Source organism: Macrotis lagotis, chromosome 1 (assembly GCF_037893015.1).
Source record: "Macrotis lagotis isolate mMagLag1 chromosome 1, bilby.v1.9.chrom.fasta, whole genome shotgun sequence".
NCBI classification, from domain to species: domain Eukaryota; kingdom Metazoa; phylum Chordata; class Mammalia; order Peramelemorphia; family Peramelidae; genus Macrotis; species Macrotis lagotis.
Window position 1 is genome coordinate 630,507,355 of NC_133658.1, and position 17,191 is coordinate 630,524,545.

Sequence of the window (17,191 nt, forward strand, 5' to 3'; positions counted from 1 at the left end):
GAAACTGGAATTTTGGGTTGATCAAACAATAAATACCATTATCATTTAATGCTGTCTCTTTTGCATGTAATCAGTTCCACTGATCCACCATTCTATTTCTTAGCCAGTACCAGGGCAGTTTTGATAACTGATGCTTTATAATATAATTTTTGGTCTGGTATGGCTGAGTCATCTTCTTTTGCATTTTTTCCATTAAGTCCCTTGATATTCTTGACCTTTTGTTTCTCCATATGAATTAAGTTGCCATATTTTCTAGCTCATTAAAGTAAGTTTTTAGAAGTTTGATTGGTATGGCTGAAGACTAAATAAGTAATTTAATTTAGGTAGAATTGTCATTTTTATTATATTAACTTGGCCTACCCATGAGCAATTGATATTTGCCCAGTTATTTAGATCTGATTTTATTTTTTTGCAAAGTGTTTTATAGTTGTTTTCATAGAGTTTCTGAGTCTGCCTTTGCAGGTAGATTCCCAAATATTTTATATTGGCTAAAGTTATTTTAAATGAAATTTCTCTTTCTATCACTTGTTTCTGTATCTTGTTAGAAATATATAGAAATGATGACAAATTTGTGGGTTTATTTTATTTCCTACAACTTTATTAAAACTGCTAATTGTTTCCAGTAGTTTTTTAGATGATTTTCTAGGATGCTTATCATATGTCTGCAAAGAGTGAGAGTTTTCTTTTTTTCATTAACAATTCTAATTTCTTCAATTTCTTTTTCTTCTCTTATTGCTAAAACTAACATTTCTAATATAATATTAAATAAAAGTAGTGATAATAGGCATCTTTGATTCACTCCTGGTCATATTGTGTGTATGCTTCTAGTTTACCTCCATTTCATATAACACATGTTGATGGTTTCAGATAGATAATGCTTATCATTTAAAGATTAATCCATTTATTCCTGTGCTTGTTTTAGTAGGCATCAATTCTGTAGTTTATCAAAAGCTTTTACAGAATCTATTGTGATAAACAGATGATTTATTAGGTTTGATATTGATATGATCAATTATATTGATAGTTTTCCTAATATTGAACCAAACCTGCATTCCTGGTATAAATCCTGCTTGATCATGGTGTATTATCCTAGTGATAACTTGCTGTAATTGCTTTGCCAATATTACGTTTAAAATTTTTGCATCCGTATTCATTAGGGAAATTGGTCTATAATTTTCTTTTTCTGTTTTGATTCTTCCTGGTTTAGTTATCAGCAAAATAGCTTAAATAGAACTGGAATTAACTGTTCCTTGAATGTTTGATAGAATGCATTTTTAATACATTTGACCGTGGAGATTTTTTTTTCTTAGGGAATTCATTGATTTCTTGTTGAATTTCTTTTTATGAGATAGGTTTATTTAAATATTTACTTTCCTCTTCTTTTAACCTGGATAATTTATATTTTTCTGTAAATATTCATCCATTTCATTTGGATTATTAAATTTATTGGCATATAGTTTGGCAAAATAGTTCTGAGTTATTATTTTAGTTTCATCCTCATTGGTGGTGAATTTTTCTTTTTTGATACTAGTAATTAGGGTTGCTTCATTTATTAATCAAATTAACCAATGTTTTATCTATTTAATGGATTTTTTTAAAAAACCAACACTTGGTTTTATTTATTAGTTCAATAGTTTTCTTGCTTTCTATTTTATTAATTTCATCTTAATTTTCAGAATTTTTATTTTAGCATTTAATTGGGGATTTTTAATATGTTCTTTATCTAACTTTTCTAGTTACATGCTCAGTTCATTAATATTTTTCTCTTGTGGTTTTTATTGTTTGCTGTTGTTTCTTTTTTCTTTCTTCTTTCTTCTCCTCCTCCTTCTCCTACTCCTCCTCCTCCTCCTCCTCCTCCTCCTTTCTATTGATCTTATTTGTCTTCTGCAGCTTCTGGTTCTTCTTCCTCCTCTTTCTTTTTTTTTTCTTTTCCCCCTAAAGTTTTTAATTTGGTAGACTTGCTTTGTTTTTTTTTTTTTTTTTAAATTTTGTAGCTAGAGATAAATATGGATTTGGGAATTACTCTTTAGGAATAATTCTTTCCTTCATCAGAGCTAGTAGATGATTTCTAAATGTAGATGTTACCATAGGTGAAAATGTTCTGCCAGGTTGCACTGAGAGCTAAACTGAAAAATATTATTAGATGATGTGTCTTTCCTGGTAGTGATGCTGAGTCTACTGCATTACAGTCAATTAGGTATTCACTCCAGTCTGGAAGTATGGTAAATTTCTGTGATTGAGCAGACACCAGACTTCCTAAGATGGTTTGAACTAACCTGGGTTGGTTTGAAGCTTCTGCACTAAAGAAAAGTGGGATCAAGTCTGTGAGGCATCATTTCTAGGCTGAGGGAGATTAGGAAACTAATCTCTCAAAAATACAATGGACTATCAAAGAAGCTAGTCTATGAAAATAACTTGCAGCTAATCTAGTTCAACTCTTTTTTATGGTAAATGATAGCAATCATAATAAAAATAATAGTAAACATTTAAATAGCATTTAATTTTTGCACCATTCATATAAATTTTATTTTTTGCAAAGTACAATATGTATATATTATCTCATTGGACTCCCACAACAATCCTGTGAAGTAGATAGTATTATTATTCCAGTTTAACCAAAAATGAAATTGAGTCACAGAGTGGTTAAGTTACTTGTTTGGGGGTCACATAGCTAACAAGTGTGTGAGAAAGTATTTAAATTCATGTCTTCCTGATACCAAATCCTATATTTTGAACACTGTGCCACTTAGCTGCTAACTAATAAAGAAAAGCATGAAATCATTAGCCACATGCTAAATTTCATTTTTTTTCCTTTAAAAACTGCTAGTTCCTCTCCCCAAATTATTTATTGAATCTATTTTCCTAGACTTCTAGGTTCCTGAAGACTCCACTAGGTCTTCCATAATAGGCTGCATAACATTTTCCTGATGCTCATGCCTGTTTAATACTCACTGATTGGATGATAAATTTTGGTCTTTTACATCTCCAGAACCTAACACATCATACTTAATAAATACTTTCCTTGTTGAGTGATTGTTTGACTTAATCTAAAACTTAAAGGATTCTAGGGACTGAGTAAACTTTTTTCTGGATAATATTCATATTCTTGAAAATATGTCAAGATATCAAAAAATCTCAATGGATGTTAGCTGATTCACTACAACAAAATTCCAGGTGTTTTCTTTAGGTTATTCTCTTCAGTAATGTGATGTTATCTTCATTAAAAGCCACTGTATTAAGTGACCTTAAAAATAAAGTACTTTCCAAGGAAGGATTACTTTGGAAATCTTAGTTAATCTACAGTATTTTATAAATTATATAACAAATCTCTTAAATGCCAATAAAGTGCCATTACTAACATTATTTTACAGGTGACAAAGGAAGAAAAAGAAATGCAAAGCTTTTTTTTCTCTGAATTGTGATTTCTTAAAGAAAGAATTAAAAGACAGAAGATCTGTAAGTTATAGTGTTGACCTCAGGTAAGTTAAAGCCTTTCTCTTCCATATGTAGAGATAGTAACCCAATTACCATCAATGGATGATAAGGGTCAAATAACATATTTTATCCATAGCGTTTTTAAGCACCATGCAAATGTTACCTATTAATATTATAAGAGAATACCGTGAAAGTCTCAATTAAAAAATCATCATCATTATAATGATCATATCATCACAATTTCCCAATTTATCAGTCAGAGCACCAATCTCTAATCACAATTTCTTTATACATTTTCTCATTCACTTCTAAGTATTCTTAATTCAGGATTAAGTATAGGACTTAAAAAATGAATAATTTTGCAAATATAACTCCTTAAGTTGATGAAAATGATTCCCCACTAAAAATTGGGAAGTACCCAATCATGATTCCTGGGTAATTAAAAAATAAAATATTAGGAGAATGCTAACTGCTTTTCATTTACCCAGAAATTTGTCCTTGTTGAACTCATAAACTGAATATTAGAAATATACCTCTAGATGGCCCCTAGAATATGTCAGAAAACGGAAAACCAGAAATCTTTCACTTTAAAGCTTAAATTAATTCATAAAATATCACAGTGAATGAGCTGATTTTTCTATTATAACAGGAAGGACAAGGTATACACTATGTAAAAAGTAATGAGGTAGAGAACATTTTGACCCTGGAGACAAGAGTAGAAAAGAAAAGTTTCCTGTGTATGCTACAAAAATACCCATATGTAAAATAAACTATTGAATTGAAGTATAATTCTATGATTCCCAATGTATCATCTCTAGGAGACTGATTTTGCAACCAATAGCTTCATAATACCTGACAATTTGAGTTTCTGGAATAAATATATCAGAATCAAGATTTACTCTATTAGCAAATCCAGGCAAGTAATGATGCAAAAAAAGAGAATATTTAAAAAAAATCAATGACCTGAATACAAAACAAAACTAATTTGGAGTTTTTCCAGAAAGGAAAAACATATTAAAACATATGCATATACATACACTCCCCTACAGATGTCATTTTATTTACTTTTCCCAGTTCTAAATATAGATATGCACAATTTCTGCAAGCACCCATCCCAATACAAGCAGAACAGATCCAGAGAATAATAACTCATTGAAATTGAGGCAGTTATAGTCACATTCCTACACCCTGAAACTGGCAGTTTCATTCTCTTGAGACAGGTACATTTATCACATTCACAACCACAGTAAAGTGAAGTCATCAACTAAAGGAACTCTTAACTCTCTCACTCTCCCCCAGTGGAGTTACTGACCATTTTGATTATTCAAGAAGATAGCTAGTTCTCAAGCTCCTGTTGGTTTGAGTAAAAGAAGGAAAATATTGAGGTTGAATCATTTTCTTTTAAAAAAAAGTCCAAGTACTATATGTAGCTAAACAATCTGAAATTTTCTTGGAGAAGTAGACACATAGGTAAAACAAAATCATTTCCCCAATATGTTGTAGATTTTCCCCCTCCAAAATGTATCAATAATAAAGAAACCTCTTGGGGGTCAGTGCAGGATTAAATTTTAATTTTGGTCTCACTCAAAATACACTGCTTATTTATCCAAAACCTGAAAAGTTATTGGAAACATCATCTTATAGTAGTTTAGTTAACTGACAGATCATACACTATATATTGAATAGAAAGCCAGTCTTGTATTCAGATCCTGCCTCTGGCACATTCTAACTTTGTGATGCTTGGCAAAGCAATTAACCTCTTGGTGCACTCAGAAAACTCTGAGCTTATAAAATTGCAGATGCAATATTGCTCTATATTGCTAGAGAGAGAGATTTCCTCACCAGTGAGTTCCCAATGTCATTAAAACCTTATGTCTTCTTTAAAAAAAAACAGAAAGGTCATTAGACCACCAAATTTGGGGAGGATATAGGATAGATCTGCACAGTAGAAGCAGAAATGGGGAGATTATGGTCTGTAACATTGGAATTTGTATTCACATTAAGGAAATAACAGACCCTAGGAATCTTAGATTCAGCTGTTTACTCTCTGCATGTCTTTGGTCAAGTCACTAAACACCTTTGACTGAGTTTTTTTTTTTTGTTTTTTGTTTTTGCCTCTGGATAATATGGGGGTTGAATTAGATGTCCTCTAAGGTTCATTCTAATTTTAAATTTATGATCCCATAGCAACACTATGATTATTGGAATTAACATTGTCCTACAATTAAAACTCATATATTCATTGTTCCAATCATATCTTATTTAAATGTCTTTTAGACTATAACCATTCCTTATACAATTTCCTTGTATAATTAATGAATATAATAGCTTTTATGTATAAAATTTAGGGCATTAAAATTTATTGAAATTTGTAACACAGCCAAATCTAACTTTTTAAAAATCATGTTAACTTTCAAGTTCTTTGTCTGAAATGCATTTTTGGTCTCTGAAAAAAATACAATAAAAGACAAAACCTGCATAGGAGAAATGATTTAGGATTTGAGATCAAACCCTAGGTTCTAATACTATGCCTGCTATTTCCTGCCTATTAACCTGGGACAAGTCATAGTACTTCCCTGAGCTTCAACTTTCACTTCTGAAAGACTATATATTTGTAATATATTTTCTTTTCTTAATTTTTTTGTTCATTTTAAACTTAAATGCAAAATGAGAAAACAAAAAAAATGTCCACATACATGACAGAATATGAGAGGTTTCAATATAAAACAATGAATTTCCATTTCATTCCATTTACTTTTATTTTTTGAAAAACTGTATAATAAATATGAAACATTGTTTTCAAACCCAGACCAACTCAGCTTTTCTGTGCTTCCTTCTAGGTTTTCTTTTGTTCTCTGATGTGTAATATATATATATACACACACAAGTTCACATTATGTACACTTCCACTTTTTTATCTTTACTTATAGCCCCTCTATTTTATCTTTACTTATAGTTCTGAATCTTGTGATAAAAGATTGAATTAAAACTAGAATGATTTTTAAAGACAGCAAATCTAAAAAGCAGCCCAGAGAGGTTTAGCGAGTTACCTAATGCCACAAAGTTAAATCATTGTACTGTTTTGCTCTTTGAAAAATATAGCTGACAACTGATGAGGTAATGGATAGAATGTTAAATTCAGAATCAAGAAAATGGATTGAAATCCCACCACTGATGGAACCACAGCAACCTAGATTTGGGAGCTATCACAATGGCAATCTAATCTGAGCTATTCTTAAACAAAAATCATTTCTGTATCATTCTCTGCAGTTGATCATATATACTTTTTGTCTTTAATGTTCTCTGGATTATTACAGATGAATAAAATAATTTTTATAATTGATTAAAGATGTAAAAATTACAGATAAATAAAATAATTGGAGACTTGGAGACTTGCACTGAGGAAGAACCTGCACAATCTGAAAGCACTCCATTTTATTTCAGAGGAATTCTTTGGTGGGGGGGAACTAAATATTTAAGATTGTTTTTCAATGAACATGCCACTTAGAAGCCTTTTTTATTTTCAAGATTAACTCCCACTGTTCCTTCAGCTAATCCTCAAATGGCAAGATACTGGGCCTTTTGCCATACTGGCCAACTCTTCTTGTAGAGCTCACAATTTCTCAAAATCCTCCTTTAAAAAAATCTGACTTCTCTACTTAAACATGATGTTTCACCTATGACCTGATCAGGGTAGAGTTGAGGGAAATTATCACCTCTTTGGTCTTGGACATTATATACCAGAGATCCCATTAGCTGCTATTTTTAGTTTGGTGGGTTCTCATTTTATATATTTACTCCTATGGAACCTTCAACCCACTAAAGCACCTAGATCTAATCTCAGGAGAGTACCAATCTCAGGAGAGAGACCTCTGGTTAAATGGCAAATAATTTACTCATATGAATCTCTAAAACTTTAAACTATTTCTCAACCCACAATGTCAGAACACATATAGAATAAACTATACTCCAAAAATTTAAAAAAAAAGCTCCAGATTTTGAAAAGCAATTTTTTCATCTATATTAGAAGGCATACTATTTTTCAGAGAGAACTTTAGATTTCAGAAATGAATAAAATATAAGATCATAGATTTAAATCTGAAAGAGATTTTTAAAACCATTCATTCTGATTCCTTTTTTAAAAGGTGAACTAACAATGGTTTTATTTATTTATTATTTTTTTTGAAGACACACAAAACTTATTTTTAATGGAAGCACTGTTATTAACTTTAAAGTTTGGTTTAACCCAATTTCTAAAACAGAATCAACTTTTGGAAAATATATATATATATATATATATATATATATATATATATATATATTTTCAAATATCGCTTAATGAAATTTTTAAAAAAAACTTAAAGAAAAAATATAGTAAACCTACTAAACCCCACACAACCCCATTTATTCATTCACACACACACACACTCTTTCTCACTCTCTCTCTCTTACACACACACACACACAGACACATGAAGCTCTTATCAGAAAAGCCTACATTAACAGAAATACAAGGATCACATTCTAAAAGGTTCAGTGCATTCAGCAGCAGAGCTGCCAATTCATCTTAAGTTGACTTTCAAAAAATAACACCCCAGAGAGTTCATCAAAATATACATTTTCCATTTTCTTTTTAAATTAAAATAATAATTAAAAAAAACTTTAAAGAATTCACAATCAATAGAATGACTAATTTTAGGATCATCTAGAGGAAATAATTTAAAAGGTTCAAGATGGCAATATGCAGGCAAGAATAATCTTCAAAATTCAGTTTTCTTCCAAACAGTGTAAAACACCCACAATTCCATGTATGAGGGAACACATACTATTTCCTTTGAAAATTCAACTGGACGATAAAGTCGACTAAGTTGTTCTTCATAGAGATTCAAGGCTTCAGTCAAATTGATACAGTTCCCCCTGTGTAAAGTATTTTCCATCATGCTTCAAAACTTTCATTGAAAAATCAAGAATGAGTCTGAGAAATTCCCACGTAGAATCTTCTTCTGGAGATGTAGAGATTGGAACAGCTGTCTGATCATTAATCACATAATCAAACATTCTCCCTTCTTTGGCATACCTCTTCAGTACTGGAATACAGTCTTCTATGAGAACCTTATAGCACTCTCCTTTAAGATTGTCTAAGACATCTCCACATGTTTTACGCATGTATTTCTTACATGCGTCAATCACCATTTGGTCAATCTCTACCATAGTGACCATCTTTGGTTTCAATTTGACTATTTCATATAATATACCCCCATCTCCACCCCCCAGAATCAGCACTTCTTTGTCAATATAATCTTCCTTCCTGCTAACCATTGTGGCCTGTGTATATGCCAAGTCACTCTCTGCCAAATTGACATCTCCACTGAGGATAAGGATATTTCCAAAGTGCTTTGAATGCAGAATTTTAATGTTCTGATAAGGTGAATCTTCATCACATACAACTTCATCTATGGCATACTCCACTAGACGTCCATCAGCTGTAGGCCAATACTTATCGATCTTGCCTCCTCGTGCCAAAGCTGGCAATCCTTTTAACCTTCCAATACTACCCTGACACAGTTCTTTCATTCTTTCTTCTAATTTGTTTAGTAGATTGTCAATTTCTTCTCTTCCTTTCAAATCATTGTTGTAACTCTGTACATCCATCAACACTAATCCATGTGGATAAATTCTCAGACTGGTGAAACTGCCATTTTTGTTAATATAGGTTGCTCAATATCCATGACCTTCCCAAGAATGAATTGTTTCTGTCATTGCCTGCTCTTCAAAAACAGACTGTAGACCTTTAAGAATGGCATCTCCATCAGCTTTTGCACTGAGCTGGAAGTCGAGGGTGTTGTGTTGTGCAGCTGCCATGATGAGGTAGAGCCCAGTGCCATGCCTGGTGGAGGTGGCTGCGGCTGCTGCTGCTGCGTGTGCAACGGAGCGCACGTGTGTGTGAGCACGCGTGTGGGGATGCGTGTGCTTAACAATGGATTAAAAAAAAACTTTTTCAAAGTCACACAGGCTAGTAAGTATCTGCAGTGGATCTAGAACACAGGTCTTCCTGATTCAAAATCTACCAATATGTCTGCATGAATAAATATTTAAATTCAGAATCATCTTTTTAGTTCTGTCTCTATATTTTAGTTACTTCTACATCAACACTAGCCTATATTGCTATATATATATATATATATATATATATATATACATATGTGTGTGTATGTATATATATATATATTATTTTTAGAAAATATGTATCTAAAGATGTAAAATAACTTGGGGAAAATCAAAGGCTGCCTTTACTCTCCCAGTTAATAATAAACATAGGTTAGCGATGATGTAGTTCAACACTCTTTAGATGAGAAAGGTGAATGTCTTTATCAAAATGACACAAGATAAGAATCAATTGACAATTACTTACTTGTACCTATTGTATATAAGGCCTTCTGTTAGGGATAACAATTATTGTTTTTAAGTCATTTCAGGCATATTTGGCTCTCCATTTTAGGATTTGGCTTTCCAATTTAGCATTTTCTTGCCAATGATACTGAAGTGGCTTATCATTTCCTTCAGCTAATTTTATAAATGAGAAAACTGAGGCAAACAGATAAGTGATTTGCACAGGATCACAGAGATACTATCTCAGACTGGATTTGAACTTAAGGACTGGTGCTTTATGTACAAATACAAAATTAAATAGTCCCTGATGTCAAGGTGCTTATATTCTTTTGAAGAGCCAAGTCACACCTAGCAATTCCAATTCTAGACCTGTATTCAGAAGAAATCAGAAAAATAAGAAAGTTACACATGTCCCAAAATATTCATATGGTACGTGAATTTCATGCAATATTATTGTTCTATAAGAAATCATGAATGGTTGGACTCTAGAGAAGCATGGAATAAATTGCAGGACTTGAGACTGAATGAAGGGAGCAGAAGCAAGAGAACATTCTATTCATTAACAACAATATTGTGAGATGATCGATTTTTATGGATGCAGCTGCTTCAACAGTTCTGATAGCTAGAACAACCCTATTTGATCAGCCATGGATAGTGCTATCCCCATTCAGAGAAATAAAAACAAAACAAAACAAAACTATCAAAAAACTCTTCAGAATCTGAACACTTGCATTCAGTGTTTTTCACTAAAGAAAATAAATTTTTTTCTATGATATAGAAAAAAATCTTCAAGAGTTACACGAGTATTAGAAATGTTCTTGTTTTGGGGAAAATTGGTTAATTTACTTCATATCTGTGCCAGGATGGCCCTTGGACAAGAGACAGTATTCTCTTGAAGTGTCTGTATGCTAAGTACTTTGAGCTAGGAAGAAACTCTCAGAGCTAATACACTGATGACTTTGAGAAACAAGGGGATTAAATCCATTCCATGATGAAATATCAGATCAAATTTTTGTGTAAATGGATTTAAATTATTGAGGGAAAATATGATTCCCCAAATACTGACCTAGATGTAGAAAGAGACTCCTTTAAATTTTTGTGTAGAGGCTTCAGTAGAAGAAAAAAACATATTGTCAAACTAAACCCCCAAATTAAAATTTATTTCAAATCAACCAAAAAGCTATGAATTATTTCTTTGCAAAATAATTTATTCACAGTTTTTTTGGTCCTTAAAAATTGTTATCTTTCTAACAGCAAGTTACAGATAATTATAATATTCTAAGCCTCTGAGGAATTTGAAGCTTTTAATTCATGTACTTGGCATATTATGTCTTTATAATGACATTCAAAGACACTGAGTTCAGCAGTTTTGCCTTTTTTCCACTCTTTCCCCATCCATTGCCTTCCCAAATAGTTTGTGTTTTATAGGGCATTTCTCCTCTTAATGATTCTTAGTCCTCTAATAGCAACTAGTTCTGCCTTCCATAGGAATTCTACTTTAATCTTTAAATTCTTTAGCATTTTATTAACTGAAACTTAAAATTATACTAGACATATCTTAAACACCTAAACATATACATGCAAATAGGAGTGTGGAAATTACTTGTGATTCATTGTCAAAAGAGTATTAACAGACAAATGAAATTGACCTAATTTTTAGTTTTTCACAAATGGCAAAAGATCTAGGAAAAAGAAAATCCAGACTTTTTCAGCAGGATCAGTATTAAAATATTCTAACATTAGTCTTTGAAAGTAGGACACATCTCTATAATTTCTAGCTCTTCTTTTATGTCACAATAAATTTCTTTTCTTGAATTTAAGAAGTCAAATTTGAATGCTATTTGAGGATCAGAGGATCCTAGAATTATAGTCCAAAGGGACTGTAGAAGAAATCTAATATGATTCTCTTCATGAGATAGATGAAGAAATTAAGGTTGAATGATGAAGCAGATTTCCTAAGGTCATTCCCAGATGGAGATAAATAATGTGTTAGCTTTTGCCAAACAGATGATTTGTGATTCAAAAACATAAATTATAATAACTCTGAAACTTCACTGTAGTTGATTCAGGAATAAAAATATTTTCTTGTGTAATTTTTGTGGAAAAATTTGAAATAAAAGCATTTTATGCACACTCTACAAACATTTGTAAGATCTTTAGTGATACCTTAGGTGGAACAATACAAAAAATCTTTAGTCTATAAAATAAAGAGCATTAAGAATTAGAAAAATTTGTATTTTTAGTAATTCAAAAACATAGTCTTCCCCCATGTTTTAGATCATCTAAAATGAGTTTAACTCATAACATATTAAATATGGAATTCTTATAAAATGAATCAAATAAAGTTAATAATATTAATGATACCAAAGGATAACTATAATAAATATTTATTTATTAAATTAAGCTTTGCAAATTGATTTATAATTATCATTTCATTTTTATCCTCTCAACAACCCTGTGGTTTATATTATTATCTCAATTTAAATATGAAGTGAGGACAGAAGTTATGTGACTTGCCCAGAGTCAAACAGCAAGTAAATGTTTGAGACTTGATTTGACTCAGATCATCCTAATTTTAGGTCTGGTGAATGATACAATACTGAAATTCTTGCTATGAATGAAATCAAAGATATAGTGATATGACAGCTGAATATAAATATAGCATACAGGTCAACCTTGGGGAGGCAAAGAGATGGTGAAAATGGTTTCATTTTATGTCCAAAAGCAAACAAGAACATTCGTGAGACAGTTAATAAGCCTTGCAATTCTCATGATATATGTAAAAGATAAAAAAGATCTAAATACACATACTTGTAAATAATACATTAATTTTTGTGGCAGAGCACACAGAAGTGGAAAATATTTTATAAAGAACTTAAAAAGACCTTTCAAATTAAATTACTCTACCCTTTAATATTCACTGACTTTCATAAGTGGGAATAAGAGAGTACAATGAAAAATTTTAAGACTATAAGACACAGGATCAAGAAAGAAAAAGGAAAAATAATTTAAAAGTATTCAAATCAAAGGTCGTACATCACTGAGTAAATTAATAAGTAATCAAAGATGATTTTTTAAATATTCCAGGTACTATGATAGGTACTGGTGATATAAAGAAAAATATGAAATTGTTATTGTCTTCAAGGATTCTGCATATTATTGGGGAAAAGGAATATACATACATAGGATCATTCAAAATATAAAGTCAATTTCTGTGATTATGATACTAGCATCTGAGATAGAGAAAGACTTCATTTAGGGTGGGCTTGAACTGAGTGTAAGGGTCAGAGAGGAAGAAGGAATACATTCCAGATTGGGGGGGAAGCTTTAAAAATGAACAGAGATGAGTGATACAGTATTTTGTGAGATAAATGAGAGAAGTCCACTTTGGATGGTCAATAGAATACAAAATGAGGTATAAGGTTTAAAGAAATGTAAAGATAAGTTGGAGACAGTTTTTTAAATGCAAAAACTCAATGACCCACATGTACCTTTTCTTGATTCTATAAATATCTTCATGAGAATGATCATACATATGTTAATACATTATTGTAACATTATTGAATATTGTATTATTGAATTATTGTATATGAATTATTGAATATGTAAAAGAGAATAGACTTTCACAACCAGTATTCTACAGTACACCTATGTTTTGCAGTCACAGAAAATTGCACAGAATATAAGATTCCACTGTATTTACTTTTTGATGAGTCTCAAAAAGGCAGAAAACCAAATAGTAGTCTTAAAGATTCCCTTCAAACAAGGAAAATACACGTATTTAGATTATATAAGCTTTCTTCACTGATACAACAACAAAGCCAATGTTTAGTTAATGATTCTTTTATTAATTCTAAGTAAGAGATAAAGCAGAGAGATACATGCTTGTCAAAAATAATTGACATCGTGGAGGATGTCCAGGATAATTCTCATGGAAGGATTGCCTACAAACTATAAGGTGCTCCAAATGTTCCAGTTTTTAGAATTCATATTGCTGAGAGAATTGAGTCTGAGAATATATCAAAGTTTACTATATAATATTGCCACAAAATAATTTAATCAACCATATATGAAGAAAAAGAAAACATGAGAATGAAAAATATGTAATTTCAGTAAATAAACCTATAGCTGGTCACAAATCACATTAAGATATAAGGTTAGTCTACTTAGACATAGAGTCAAACTTACAAATAGACCATGAAATGGTACCAGAATTAAAGAGAAGGGGGGGGAAAAGAGCTACACAGATCACTTTTGCAAATTGCCTAGTGCTTCTAAGGACCTTAGCTTTTTTAAAAGAAATATCTCTTTAACACTATTATCTGTGTTGATTGGTTCTCATCCTTCTCCATCAAAGAAGGTCAAAATGGCATCACTATGTTAGAGATAAATTCCAGTGTGTCCAACTGTGGGTGATCAGAGAAATACAGGCTAGGAATGCTCTACCACAGGTTGGGCACAAATTGTCCAAGTGAACATTTGGGGAGGGTACTCTAAACTTTTGTGTATCAGATTTCCTTTGAACTGTGTCAATTCTGCCTTCCTCATAGAGTGCAGCACCCTCACTGATGAGGGCATGCCATGCTGAGCAGTCCTGTGCCAGTGTCTCCCATGTTGCGCAATCAATTCTAAAATTCTTAAGAAAGATCTTCTGGATGCCCTGGTATCACTCCTTCTGATCCCCCTGTGAGCTCTTGCCCTGTGAGAGTTCTCCTTAAAACAGTCTTTTTGGCAAGTATATGTTCTTCAGTTTAGCAACATGGCCAGTCCATCTTAGTTTCACTCTCTGTAGTAACATTGGAATGCTTGACAGTTTAGCTCAAGAAAGGACCTCAGTGTCTAGTATCTTCTCCTACCAGATGATCTTCAGAATCTTCCTAAGGCAATTTAAATGGAAGAGATTCAGTTTCCTAACATGGAACTGGAAGACTGATCACAGGCATTCAGCACAATGGCTCTGTAGATTGGTAATCAATCTAATACCTTTGCTCTCTCACACTTTCTTTCAGAGACTCCAAAATATTAAGCTAGCTATAAGAATGCATGTGTCAACTTCTTTATTAATGTGTAGCTCCCTAGAAAGAACATTGCCAAGATAAATGAACTTATCCACAGTATTAAAAATTTCTCTATTTTGCTGTAATTAATGGTTCCACATGTGGCTGGTGTGGTGCTAGTTGATGGAGTACCTGTGTTTTCTTGGTGTTAATTGTTAGACCAAAATTAGCAAAAGCACATACCTGGTCATATCTCAGCTTTAGAGGCTGCATTACGTGCACAATTATATGCAAATAGAAGATCATGTACCAAAACTCCCTCTACTTTGATTTTGGCTTGTAGCCCTTTCAGACATTTGCAAGTACTATCATTGCTGTAGCTGACTTTGATGGTGTATTCATATTTATTGAAGGCATTTGATAACATAACTTAGTTTTCTCCCTCAAAAGACTTTGTATCTTTAACAGCAATGTCTATATAGTAATACAATAAGATGGCTACAAATCAAAGTATGACAATCTCTGATAATTTAAAGGGAAAGTCATTCAAAATATATAGAGAATTATGGTGGATATATAGTTAGACTAGTAAAATAACATACAAGAAGGTATTCTTTTTTTTTTTTTAAGTTTTTGCAAGGCAAACGGGGTTAAGTGGCTTGCCCAAGGCCACACAGCTAGGTAATTATTAAGTGTCTGAGACCAGATTTGAACCCAGATACTCCTGACTCCAAGGCTGGTACTTTATTCACTATGCCACCTAGCCACCCCAAGAAGGTATTCTTTTTTCTTTTTCAGGGTTTTTTTTTTTTTTTTTGCAAGGCAAATGAGGTTAAGTGGGGCTTGCCCAAGGCCACACAGCTTGGTAATTATTAAATGTCTGAGACCGGATTTGAACCCAGGTACTCTTGACTCCAAGGCCAGTGCTTTATCCACTATACTACCTAGCTGCCCCTCAAAGAAGGTATTCTTACAGAAAGAATAATAACATGAATAAAATTGGGAGTCTGCATATTTATCATAGAATATTAACATTAAGGGTTCTAGAAATGGGTGTTCATAATGTTGGGTGGGTCCCTTGTGAAGTATTAATGAAAGAATGTGAATGACAATCACCTGAAATGGGAAGGCAAGGATAATTTACATTCTTATCTATAAAAGCCAATGCACAAATAGACCAGATTATACAACTACTGAACCATCAATTTTATGTTATTCCATTGAAGTCTCCTAATAAAACTTTGAGGCTGCAAGGGGAATTATTTTACTCAATTTATGGCTCAACAAATGGAAGATTGAAAAATTGAGGATCTTTAAATAAATAATGTAGCAGAATTAGGATTTGATCTTTTACCGAATTTTTGCAATTTCTACTATTATTTCTATTACCTATTATTTTTATTTAGTTTTTGCAAGGCAATGGGGTTAAGTGACATTCCCAAGGTCACAGGGCTAGGTAATTTTTAAGTTTCTGAGGTCGATTTCAATTCAGGTACTCCTGATTCCAGGGGAGGTGCTCTATCTACGCTGCCACCTAGCTGCTCCTCTAATTACCTATTAGACAAATTTATATACAATGGTGATCCAATAATCATTTAGTTTCAAGAGGTATAATATATAGCAAAATCTACCAAAAGTTGTATTAAAGTGATCTGATATAAAGAATAAGCTGAATTTTGATGAAATTTAACTTCCTACAAATAACAATCACTCATAAGATGATAAAAATAGATGATGGAGGTATAAAAGATGGTTTACAAACAAAAAAGACAAAATACCCAATGAAATGGAGCTTGGAAAGTGCAGGCAACTTAGCCCAGAGAAAAATAGGAGAAATTCACAAACTGAAATGGTCACAGAAAAAATTAAGAGGAGAAATAACAAGAAAGGGATGGAAAATAGTGAAGAAAAAGTAAATGGCAACTTATAGAATGCCAGAGGAATAGATCAGGATTTCTATATTATTTCTCGCTAGGCACTGGAGGATATATATGCCTCAGGATTTCTGTGGAGTACTACTGGAAAAAGCCTAATTATTCTTTGTTTATATCATGGATGAGGCTACTGAGAATATGACTTAAAATATTTGATACACATACATGTGAATATATATATGTAAATATAGATATTTAGATATAGGTATATATAAACACATACTATCTCTATCTCCATCTCCATCATCTCCATCTCCATCTCCATCTCCATCTCTATCTCTATCATCTCTATCTCTATCTTCATCTCTATCATCTCTATCATCTCTATCATCCTCTATCTCTATCATCTCTATCATCTCTATCATCCTCTATCTCTATCATCTCTATCTCTATCTCTATCTCTATCTCTATCTCTATCTCTATCTCTATCTCTAT

The 17,191-nt window shown here is 32.1% G+C and overlaps 1 protein-coding gene and 1 pseudogene across 4 annotated transcripts in view; both read right to left on the minus strand.

Moving 5' to 3' along the window:
• The window catches only part of LRP1B (LDL receptor related protein 1B), a 2,479,914-nt gene that overhangs the window by 1,771,227 nt on the left and 691,496 nt on the right, over nucleotides 1-17,191 (minus strand). The gene's annotated exons all lie outside the window — the stretch shown is intronic.
• On the minus strand, nucleotides 7,809-9,504 carry LOC141522132 (spermine synthase pseudogene; annotated as a pseudogene).